Source organism: Castanea sativa, chromosome 12, assembly GCF_040712315.1.
Source record: "Castanea sativa cultivar Marrone di Chiusa Pesio chromosome 12, ASM4071231v1".
NCBI lineage: Eukaryota > Viridiplantae > Streptophyta > Magnoliopsida > Fagales > Fagaceae > Castanea > Castanea sativa.
The window spans coordinates 20,522,114-20,534,836 of record NC_134024.1 but is presented as its reverse complement, the minus strand read 5'-3'; the positions used below and the strand labels follow the sequence as shown (position 1 = coordinate 20,534,836).

The window sequence follows — 12,723 nt, the reverse complement described above, 5'->3', positions numbered from 1 at the left end:
TCACCTAGATGTCTTCCTTTGATCACTTCAATAGCCAAAACTCCAAAACTATAGAAATCGCATTTCTCAATTACCTTCATTTGTATAAGCAAGCTCTGCAAACAAATAGAATATCATGCCAATGTGTTCATATGCTCTATGTTCAACATTAGTTAAAAAATGGAGCATATTACTTGGTGCAACATATCCGTATGTGCCAGCAAGTGAAGTCCAATTGGACTTCAAAATTGGAATTTCTTCACTAACACTATGTTTCTTGATGTTAGACTTGCTTTATAAATGGTTCCATGCCCTCTCTTCCCAATGCAAAACATATAATCAAAACCATTGGTTGTTTCAAGGATTTTCTTGTACATTGCTCTTCCATCAAAAGTTGATATTTAAAGGACCTTTTAATTGTGCATGTTATTTGTTCAGTTTGCATGTCAACTATTCCTTTTTCTTTGTAAAATGAAGAAGAATATTCCAATGAATGCCAATACAAGTAGAAGTGTTCCTAAAAGAGGGAAAATGATTAACAAAATGACTTTATGTCCCTCTTTCGAAATATGTTTTTCTTCCACACAAGTTTGCAATCCTTTATTTCCTTCTTAGGCTTCTATTGTAGTATCTTGAAATGATTTGCTATTGAGAAGAGGACCTTTCAATTCATTGTAGGATATGTTCTTGTTGGGGAGATAAACACCTCGGCGAGACTCCTTGAATAGTTAATATAATATGAGCTCAACTGTGGACATCACTTAACCCAAAAGGCCTAAGCCCTATAGGTATGAGCTTAACTATGTTATATTAACCACTCATTCTTCTCATCATTATTCAATGTGAATCTCCACTCACATGTGTGCATCCAATATGATATACAATAAGTCGTGCATTTCTTCAAAAGCAGTGGGAATTAGACCATAGAGATATTGTGGGAGAAGTTCAGCAGCTCCAAGCTTTGTAAATTTCCGATTTGGAAAGATATCTCTCCCTTAAGCGAGTTATAACTCAAATCTAGTTGATACAAGTGTGCTAAATTATACAAATCAACTGGAATGCCTTGGCTAAACTTGTTGTTGCTCATATTCAAGTAGTTGAGCTTCAGAAGGTTCCTTATATATTTGGGGATTGAGTTAGTGATTAAGCAGATAGACCTAGATACTTAGGTTTTGTTAATGATCTGAGCATCCTAACTAATCGATTATAAGAAAGATCAAGTAATTGGAGTTGAGTTGAATCTCCCATTTCAAGTAGTATGCTATCAGTAATATTGTTCCCAACAATCTGTAAGGTGGTTAGTCATGGGCACCGACTCCAATTGTATGAGATTTTACCATAAAATCTATTGTAACTTAGGTCCATGTATCGCAAGTTTCTATAGACACCGAAATCTTTAGATACATTTCCAAAGAGTTGGTTTCTTTCAAGGAAGACTCTAAATAAGCTTGTACAATTTCTCAAGGTTTTGGGTATTGGACCTATAAGTTGGTTGTTGAAGGTAGTGATGTTTTGAAGGTTTGTATCTAGTTGTAGCATTACTAACTAAGAAGTCTATGTTAATTGGCTTTATTCAATGACAAATTTGTATATATTTATTTTTAGTTTTAATGTATCTTTCTAGGACTTAATTATATTTGAGGTAGAAGTACTTGAGCCTCATCTACTGTTTGGAAAGCTGCATTCGGTGTCATCTCACGACCTCAGGCAACCTCCTTTTCCCACGAGTGAAATGTAGCAAAATTTCAAGATTAGAGTGATGACTAAGCAAGTTATGATCATCTCACGAACAACCAAGCCGCAACAAGGTTGCGAGTTGCAAGCGGTCATTGTACTCTGCTCTTTATACATTTCTAGCCACTGTGATTATGCTAGCACACAACCTCACAACTTCTGTGTGTGGCTAGGCCTTTCAGATAAGGGTCTTAACAAACCCTAGAACATAAGTTCAATATCCAAGAGGCCAACCTTTGTAAGAAAAGAGAGAGCTTTAAGTTTTGAGCAAAAACAACTCTATCATCTCTTTTCTACCTCTTTCAATCATTGATTAAGATTTTGTATTCCTTCATCTCATCCACACATAGACCCTGTGAGTTGAGTGAAGGTTCTTAGAAACTTGAGAAGTCACTTTCAAAATCCAATTCATATTGGTGGTCTTTCCATTGATGCTTCAATCGAGGTTCTTTGGTAAGGTAGAAAGAGAAAGGACTCGGTGAAGTCGGTTGCTAGCTAGAGCTTGGAGGACTCAAGTATTCTTAGGCCTATAGGCTTGGATAGTTCATAATGATCTATTGTACAACAACTATCTTGTTTAGTGGAGATTTTCGACGGGTGGTCGGGGGGGGGGGGGGGAGGTTTTTTCTGCCCTGGGTTTCGGGTTTTCCTCTTCCTAAACACTTTTTGGTGTTTAGTTGTGGTTTGTTTGCTGTTTACCCTCTTTCCATATTGCTCAATATGACATGCTTTGTATAGCTTAGTTCTTGGTGTAATGGAAATTGGTTATTCATTTATACTTGGACTAATTCATTAATTTAGCTTTAAAGTGATTTAGCTGTACTTAGCATGGTTTAGGGTTCTAATATTTTGCTAGGTTTGCTTTTGAATCTTTCACTAACGTCATCAAATTTCCTATCTCTTGGGGGATGGGACCAAAAAGTTGGTCTTTGCGGAAGAATAAAACTTTTATGTCCCTCAAATTGCCCAAGGATATTGGAATATTACCATTTAACTAATTGTTGTCTAGTTGAAGACTTATCATGGACTTCAATCTCCTAATGATGTGAAAATTGAGCCAGAGAGCTGATTTTCATACATATGCAACCATGTAGGATTTTCTAAGCTTCTAATACTAGAAGGAATGAGACCTATTAGGTTATCATTATTCATGTCAAGTTCCACTAACTTGGAGAGGTTTCCTATTTCCCTAGGAGCAAAACCATATATTTGATTATGTAAGAAATAGAAACTTTCAGCGGAATATAAGTAATCGGTTTTTCGGCATACCTCTCTTGGCCTAAACTGATGATCACACAGGAGTTTTGAGATTGTTTTACGCTGTCTTGAGCCAGCCTCCACGTAGACCAGCTATCTAAACACGTTTTCAATTCCAGTTTGTGTAACCCACGAACAAAAAACGTTTCTTCGACGGTGTTGCACACTACTAGAGTGATGCAAACATAACCCACAACCTAAGAGTCTCACAACACTCTGTAAACACTATGAGAAATGAAAAATTCATTCACTATATAATGGATACCACTCTTGGTGTTTATATACACACCACTCCATTAATATTGAGTGGGATAGTGGACTTAGTGGGGTAGAATAACGGTCCAAACCATTACTCTATAACTCTTGGATGGGGTATACAGAAGGACATGCCCACTTTGGGTGTCCATTCATATCATTTTAAATTCTAACATCTCCCACTCATCTATTGTGGGCATGACCCTATTATCCATCTCTCAATATGTTTCTCAGTGCGTTCATACTGGCAAATAGGTTGGGGGACCTTCGAGCACACTTGCAAAACATATTTGGGAGCACTATACTAAATCTTATACCAAGACCAGCATAGCAACATCCCTAAAGTATCTCGTTATGCCCTAGACATATATTAACACATCGAATCAAGTATCTCTAACCCCTCTTGAGTTTAATACTCAGACTTATGCTTGATCCATCATAACTATTTTGATATACTCACGATTATTTTGCTACCATAAGCGCTATAACCTGTTGACAGTGAGTACAAGTATAAGGATGTGTTACAAAAATAGTCTTCCCTTTGCACTCATGTCCTTTAACTTTGGTCCAATCGCTTTCCCAATAATGTCCCTTTAGACCGAATCCAACATGGCCATAGGTAACATGCCAAAGTAGCAGACATCAAAACCTCAGCTTTGTGACATAATCAAAGTAACAAGGGCATAAGTAGGATTTTAATGAAAGATCCATGGGACTTACACGGTGAAGAAGTAGGGATTTATTCTCTCACCTCCGCTTTTGGTTGAGTAAGCACATGTAGTATGAAATACATGCTACAGTGGAGTTTTCTTAAATAAGAGCGTATGTCTCAACTCAATACACTGTACAAATCTTAGTCTAGTTGCTACTCAAGCGCCTAACTCAAGTCCTTTATTCGCTTGCCAACTCAGGCATCAAATAAGGTCTTGCATCTAGCTAACCACAGGCTACATGGACCATGGGCTATCCATGTACGGTCTAATTAAGATAAATATATTATAGATCTCATCTTAGTTCCAACTAAGGCGACATCTGTTTGTGTCAACCATCTATATATGCTACATAAGCATTAAATGACACAATGTCTCATCTCTGCTCACTACTTAAGCGCCAGAGGCGATCACTCGTGTGAGTGAGCCAACCTAAGCCTGCCGACATACCTTTCATACCACAGAGCTCATCATATGGTATATGTGTGTGTTAACATTCATATTATTAACTGAATAACATCATATGCATTTAAAACAAAAATATCCCAAAAGAGTACAATAAATGGTAACTAAAAAGCAACATATCATCATATTCTACGTAGCCCTAAACTCCTAACATGAGCCTGAAAGACATCCCTTCCTATAGGCTTTGTAAGAGGATCAGCAATCATGAGGCTTGTAGAAATGTGTTTTAGAACCACTTCATTATGAGCAACCATGTCTCGAATGTAGTGATATCGTATATCAATATGTTTGGTTCTACCATGATACTTAAAGTCTTTAGCATAGGCAAGTGCTGCCATGCTATCACAATGTACTGTAATGGGATCCGAGACATCCTTGACAACTTCAAGATTCTGAAAGAACCTCCTCAACCAAACTGCTTCCTGAACAGCTACTGAACATGCTACATAGTTTGCTTCCATAGTTGATAATGCTACACAGGGTTGATTCTTGCTACTCCAAGTGATGGCACCATTATTTAGCAAGAAAGCATATCCAGATGTAGATTTGCGTTCATCTAGGTCACAACCCCAATCAGTATCACTATAGCCAATCATACACAAATCTGAACCCTGATAACAAAGGATGTAGTCTGCTGTCCCTTTAAGATACCTTAATATCCTATTGACAGCTTTCCAATGAGCAAGTCTTGGATTAGACTGAAATCTACTGACTAACCCAACAGCATAACATATATTAGGCCGAGTACACATCATTGCATACATCAAGCTTCCAACTGCATTAGCATAAGGAACATGAGCCATCTTTTCTTTTTCATCTTGAGTCTTAGGACACATATCAAGGCTTAAGCTCTCATTTTTTGCAACTGAAGTATCTATGGGTTTGCAATTATGCATTTGGAAACGCTCAAGAACTTTCTTATTGTAGATTTGTTGTGATAAACCTAAAAGTTTCTTTGAGAGATCGCTGAGGATTTTAACCCCTAGAATATAATCTGCCTCACCCATGTCCTTCATCTCAAAGTTAGAGGACAATCACCCTTTTGTGGTGATAATCATCTCCATGTCATTATCGACCAATAATATGTCATCGACATACAATGAAAAAATAATGAAACTTCCCTTGGATAGTTTTACGTAGACACAGTGATCTTCTTCGATCATCGTAAACCCATTCGATAGAATGGCTCGATGAAATCTCAGATACCACTATCTAGATGAAATCTCAGATACCACTATCTAGATGACTGCTTTAAACCATATATGGATTGCTTAAGTTTGCACACTTTGTGCTCTTGACCTTTGGTCACAAAGCCAATAGGTTGATCCATATAGATTTCTTCATCTAGTTCTCCATTGAGAAACACTGTCTTAACGTCCATTTGGTATAATTCCAAATTCAAGTTTGCAACAATGGCCAAAATGAGTCGAACAGAGGCAAACCTCACAATCGGAGAAAAGGTTTCCTCGTAGTCAACACCCTGCTTTTGAGTGTATCCTTTTGCCACTAATCGAGCTTTATACCTTTTTATTGACCCATCCGCCTTGCGTTTGATTTTAAGAACCCATTTTTCTCAATTGCTTTACCCCCTAACGGTAGGTCTACCAGATCTCAGACCTGATTAATCCTCATAGACTCCATTTCATTATTCATTGCTTTCATCCACTCATCACTTACAGAAGATGAGAGAGCCTCTTGCACATTTTTTTGGCTCATCATCATCATCCGGTGAAGAAATCATGAAAGCTTCCCCCTCAATCTCAAAATGATGACGGGGAACATTTCTAGTGGTGTGCTCCCACTAGGTTGTGAGTTGCTCCCACTGTCTCTAGGAGTTTCAAAAATTTCTTCCTTGTCCTCTACTAGTCTACTTGGGGCACCTACCTCTTGATCCATCATTTCATAAAGAGTCAAGTTCTTTTCAACCTCACCTATGTTAGGGGATTCACTTTCAATGAAATTAACATCATGTGACTCCAATTCAGTCACACTTCCATCAGGTTGTTCACCTATCAACATATAGCCTTTGGAATGCTCAGAATATCTTATAAAGATACACTTCTTTCCTTTAGGCCCTAACTTCCGATATCTATGAGAAGTATTGTGAACATAACCTGTTAAACCCCATGGCCACAAGTTATTCAAGTCAGGCTTCTTGCTGGTCCATAGTTCATAAGGTGTGGAAGATATTGATTTAGAGGGCACTCGGTTAAGCATATAGGCTACAGTCAAAAGTGCATCCCCCCAATACAGAATCGGTAAGTTTGCTTGTGCCATCATTGACCTAACCATCTCTAGCAGTGTTCGATTTCTCCTTTTCGCCACACCATTTTGTTGCGGTGTATAAGGCATCGTTAATTGCCTTTCAATTCCCTTTTTATCACAGAGCTCCTTAAATTGCTCAGATAGATACTCACGCCCACGATCAGTTCTGAGAGCCTTAATGCTCTTGTTTAATTGATTCTCAACCAATCTCATGTATCGTCTAAAGCAATCTAAAGCCTTAGACTTATGAGAAATCAAATAGACATGACCTTAATGTGTATAGTCATCTATAAATGTGATGAAGTAGAAACTTCCATGCCTTGCCCTCACTTTCATTAGACCACATATATCAGAGTGGATTAGTTGCAATGGAAAAGATGCTCTTATGGCTTTTCCAAACGGTTTTCTTTTTTACTTTCCCATAAGACAATGTTCACATGTGGACAAAGTGACCTTAGCGAGATTGCCCATAAGGCCTTCTCTAGCTAACCTAGTCATCCTCTCTTGCCCTATATGGCCAAGCCTAGCATGCCATATAATTGAATTATCAGAAACATTATCAGATGAAAAAAAAAATGAACTATCATTATTATAATATTCAATATCCAAAATTAAAAAACCATTTGAAATAAAACCATGGCCATAATAAACTGTTCCCAAATGCAATAAAACATAATTATTCTAAAAAATAAACTGGAAACCAAGTCTTAACAAAGTAACTATGGAAAGTAAGTTCCTCCGGATCTCTAGAGCATACAATACGTCATGGAGTAACGGAGTGTGACCATCCCACAACTCTAGCTTGTAAGTACCAATTCCAAGTACCTCCACGCTAGCTCTGTTTCCCACCTTGATGTCTCTACTCCCAACAGGAATCCGGCGGTACTCCACAAATCCCACTCTATCTCTTGCTACATGTTCTGTTGCTGCTGAGTCTACAGTCCACATAGGAGCAGAATTAGCAACAAGGACATGACTAGTTACAAAAACATGGTGAGATGTAGGATTAAGTGTTACCTTTTTTGACTCAGTGCAATCACGAGCAAAATGTCCTTTCTTTTCGCAATTATAACAAGTCAATTTAGACTTGTCCTTCTTTGTGCGCTTTCCACTAGTATTGCGCTTGACAAACTTAGCCTTCTTAGGTGGTGGCCCATTAGGTCTCTCTTGTCTAGGAGTGTAATCAGGTTGCTTGAGTTTAGGCCTAGATGCCTTATGTGAGCTAGTCTCAGCCATGTGCACAGAATTAATCGGCTTGGCTACTTCAAAGTGCCTAGCTTCAAGTTCTAAGTGGCGAGCCACATCATCAAATGTTTTGATGTTCTCATTATATGTCAAGTTTTGACACATCGTCTCCTATGAACTTGGTAGTGAACGAATCACTGCCTGGACTTGTTGTTCGTCAGTAAGATTGTTTTCAGCCGATTTGAGCTCTCGAATCATGGAGGACATCGCCCTAAGATGCTGCTTCATTGTATGTTCAGAATGCATCTTATATGAATCAAATTTCATTGTTAAGCACGCAGTCTAGTGGCTGATGTCCCTCCATATCTTAGCTTTAGAGCTTTCCACATGTCTTGTGCAGTTGTATACTGCTTTAATTCACAAATCAAGTCATTGTGCATGCTACTCAACATTGTAAAGCGCGCACACAAATCTTTCTTGCGCCAACTTTCATAGGCAGCAAGATCACATTGGTGTTGCTCAGTGCTTCCCTCATCGGGTTTACTCAACGAATGAGTTAGAGTCTCTAGGACTTCCTGCTCATTCAGCACATATTGAATTTTGCGATGCCAAATATTGTAATTTTCACCATCCAGTTTCTCTCCTTTATTGAGATCAACAACTATACCTTTAGAAGCCATTTCACTACAAAATTTTACAAATGGGACATTACACACACATTTCAAAAATTTTGACATTCGATCTAAAATAAACTTAGATAATCAACACACGTCGCAAGATCAAAAATTCGCTAAGCTTCTTAATCATCTCTTGCACCACTAGTGTTTATTACTAAGCTTAATTTTAATCTATTCGTGCAAAATTATGTATGGGAGATAACGCAACTCAACTATACTCCCACTATTTCATATTTACAAAAAATATGTATTCAAAACAATTCACCAATTTTATCAATTAACTATTGAGCCAAACATGCTATCACAATTTAAACTCATGAGAACAATTCATATAAGCATCTCATTATTTCACTAAATAATAATTATTGATTTGTCACATTAAATATAGTATTTAACGTTGTGTAAATATTTTTAATACCATATTTCACTAAAAAATAATAACCAAAAATAATTTAAAGAATCAATCAATTTCATATCATTAAATATTTCTTAAAAATATATACACCACCAATAAAGAGCTGTATCAACGATAGGAAATTGCACCAGTCCTTCAGTCCTTCAAATCTAAGAAGAATGAATCGTCGTGATATTTAAACACTATTCACGTGTCAGGCTAATAAGCTATTTGTGGGACCTTATTTTATATTTTATATTTTATATTTAAATAATGGTGAAACGGATGGAGCATATGTGCACACTGATAGAGCAAAAAATAGGTGTTTAAGAAGTAAGCAAACACTATTCACGTGTCATGCTAATAAACTATTTGTGGGACCTCCTCTTTTTTTTTTATTTTTTATTATGTCATTGGCTTTCACTCTAGCCCTTTTGGAGAGTGACAGACACGTGATGCCTAAAGAGATTGTCTTCAACCTTCTTCTTTCAGTTTCTTTCAGCCAAAAAACGAGTTTCAGACGTTAACTCCAAAATTTTATATCTTCTTCATTTTAAGTCCATTTTTAACGTACTATATATCGATTTAAAGCTTATTACATATAGATTCATAATATGAAATCATATTTTGTAAGAAGAAATCATATAAGAGCAATTTTGTCCTTAAAATTTTGGTGTTCTAAGTTTTGTTAAACTATATCTCATGGCACACTTTGAGATTTGCTACGAAACTTAAGAAAGATATTAATACATGTAATATAAACAACATATATTAATTTCAAGGCTCGAAATTCTCACAATCAAAACTTGCCATTGAAGGCCATGTGAGGTGCATAGAAATTTATAGCATATCACAGAAGCATAAAACGCATTAAGGACTAATCATATATGCCTATGACATCGAGAACAAGCTATAAACGCTCTGATACAAATGTAAGAAATAGAAACTTACAGTGGAATATAAGTAATCGGTTTTTTGGCATACCTCTCTTGGCCTAAACCAGTGATCACACAGGAGTTTTGAGATTGTTCGACGCTGTCTAGAGCCAGCCTTCACGTAGACCAGCTATCCAAACACGTTTTCAATTCCAATTTGTGTAACCCACGAAAAAAAAACGTTTCTCCGATGGTGTTGCACACTACTAGAGTGATGTAAACATAACCCATAACCTAAGAGCCCCACAACACTCTGTAAACACTATAAGAAATGTAGAATTCGTTCATTGTACAATAGATACCACTCTTGGTGTTTATATATACACCACTCCATTAATATTGAGTGGGATAGTGGATTAGTGGGTAGAGTAACGATCCAAACCATTACTCTATAACTCTTGGATAAGGTATACAGAACATGCCCACTTTGGGTGTCCATTCATATCATTTTTCAATTTCTAACAGATTATCATATGAGTACAAATAAACCAAGTTACTTAGAATACCTAAAGAAGAAGGAATGGAACATGAAAGGAAATTATCATTGAAAAACAAGTAGACTAGGTTGCTCAAATTGCCTAAAGATGCAGGAATGCAGCCATGAAGATGGTTGGCATACAAAGAAAGGGCATTGAGGGACTTTAACTGATCTATTTCTGGAGTAATTGAGCTGTTTAACTAATTTTTAGCTAAATCTAACACCTCAAGATTGGTCAGTAGTCCAATCTATGGTGGGATTCCCCCCAGATAACTTATTAGATGACAGATCAAGGTGTGTGAGTTTGGACAGTTTACTAATTTCAATAGGGATTGTACCAAAGAGTTCATTCATACTAACTACTAAGATCCAAGAATTGCAAGGTTGGGAAGAGATGAGAATGAAAATCCATGGAAGTGTACCTTCCAAGCCTGAGTTAGTCATGTTTAAACCAATAACACTTCCTGCTTGGTTGCAAGAAATGCCTAACCAATTGCATTGGATTGAGCCTGTATTTTGATTCTTTGAAGAATTGGTTGCATCATTACGGTGATTCCATAAAGGCAGGGGTGGTTGTGTTTCATTTTGAAGACTGGCTTTCTAATTGAGTAGAGCATCAGCCTCTTCATTCACCTAAAGAGAAACAACATTGAATGAGGAATGTAATATGGCCAACGTTACTGGAGAAAAGAGGGAAAACACTTTTTTCGAGCTAGTGAGTGCCATGGGGCTTTGTTTTACAAGTCTAAGATTTGGTTGTGTCTCGTGCAATCAGTTCTCATGATGAATTGAGAAAAAAAAAGGAATTTGATACAATGGGATCATTGAATTTATGGTTCTTCTAATTTGATCTTGTATCCCATGATACAAGCGTTCTGTTGAATTTTTTATTTTATTTTATTTGATCTTGTATTTGTATACTTTTTTCTTTTTTTGTGTTTTTGGTGGAGATAGACATAAAAGTGGAACAAAATTACATATTTAATATTATTTTTAATAGAGGTAGATTATGAAAATCTAACTGAGCTAATCTTAGGTGGATAAAGTATTAAGTTTCAAGCTACAAGTAGGCAACTTAAATTTTGGTCAAACCATAGATGAGTAAATTGTAATTTGCTCTTAATAAAATAAAGGAAAATGTTCGGCTTTAACCACCAATAGGAAAATGACATGTGTCTTGGTATGTGCATAAGAATAAATGTTATATTTCTATTGGTGGTTGGGGCAAACTTTTATCCTAAAATAAAAACTTTATGCAGCAATCTTGAATAAACTAATTTCTAAAGAGGCGAAGTATAAGGAGGTTAAAGAAAATATGATATTTTCACAATTTATCGCAGAGATTTTTTTTTTGAGATGTTCTTGTAGAGATTAGGTAGATCTTTTCTGATTGAAAAATAATCCACTTTTGAGTTTTGACCCCAATTACGGCTAATTACCAATTTTAATCAATTTCCACAGTTAAGTCTGGTTAATTGATTAGCCAATAGATTAATTGCATGGATATGCACCACAAAACAGCAAATCCAACAAACTCACACACCCAATTGTGTATGTTGAGGTTCGATTCAATTTCGGTCTAATTCAACATTACAAAGTTCTTTATCCACTTTACATTTGTTAGAAATCTAGCTAAACCAGCAACTAAACCAGTGGATTTAAAGAAGATATGCAGAAGATGACTTGTGCGACATGTAGCATAGGCTCATTGATGTTTTCTACTACAATTCGTATAAGTGTAATATTTTATACATGTGCAGATCACGTGATTCTTTAAGTCCGTGATACACATTAGCACCAAAAAAAAAAAAAAAAAAACACAAAAATAGTCCTGATACACATGCTGTCAGTCTCTAATTGGATGTTAGTGGGTTTAGTTATTTCAATACTGTTTAACGGTAAGGAAGGTTGTTAGATTCATTTTTCTGTCTTTGCTTAGTCTCTCTTTTGACTACAATTTTTGGTCTATCTGTCTCTAATGACAATGACATCTTGCAGACAAGAATTGTTACCATCAGTTATTGACAATTGGCCTTTCAAAAAAAAAAAGTTATTGACAATTGGCTTGCAAACAAAGCGCAAACTATAACTAAAATTTTTCCAACCACCCTTTTATATGCCTCAGTTGGAATATAAATGACTCAAACAAAAAGATCACTATTAATCTCTTTTTTACTAAATTTGAATTATTTATGCATATACCAAAATAGCCAATAAAAAATGTACAATCACAATGCCCTTAAATCTGTGTTCCCAGCAGCACATTATTAATACTTGTACGTAATTAAAGATGTGGTCAGCAGCATAAATTTGACAAAATATAGTGTCCCATAAAATTCATATTCTTTCATGTTCTTTCTTGTCCTAGTCAGAGTCAGACTGTGGATGG

The 12,723-nt window shown here is 36.3% G+C and overlaps 1 pseudogene; it reads right to left on the bottom strand.

Moving 5' to 3' along the window:
• Positions 1-221: 221 nt before the first annotated feature.
• Positions 222-11,060, bottom strand: LOC142620340 (uncharacterized; annotated as a pseudogene).
• Between the last annotated feature and the right edge of the window lie 1,663 nt (positions 11,061-12,723).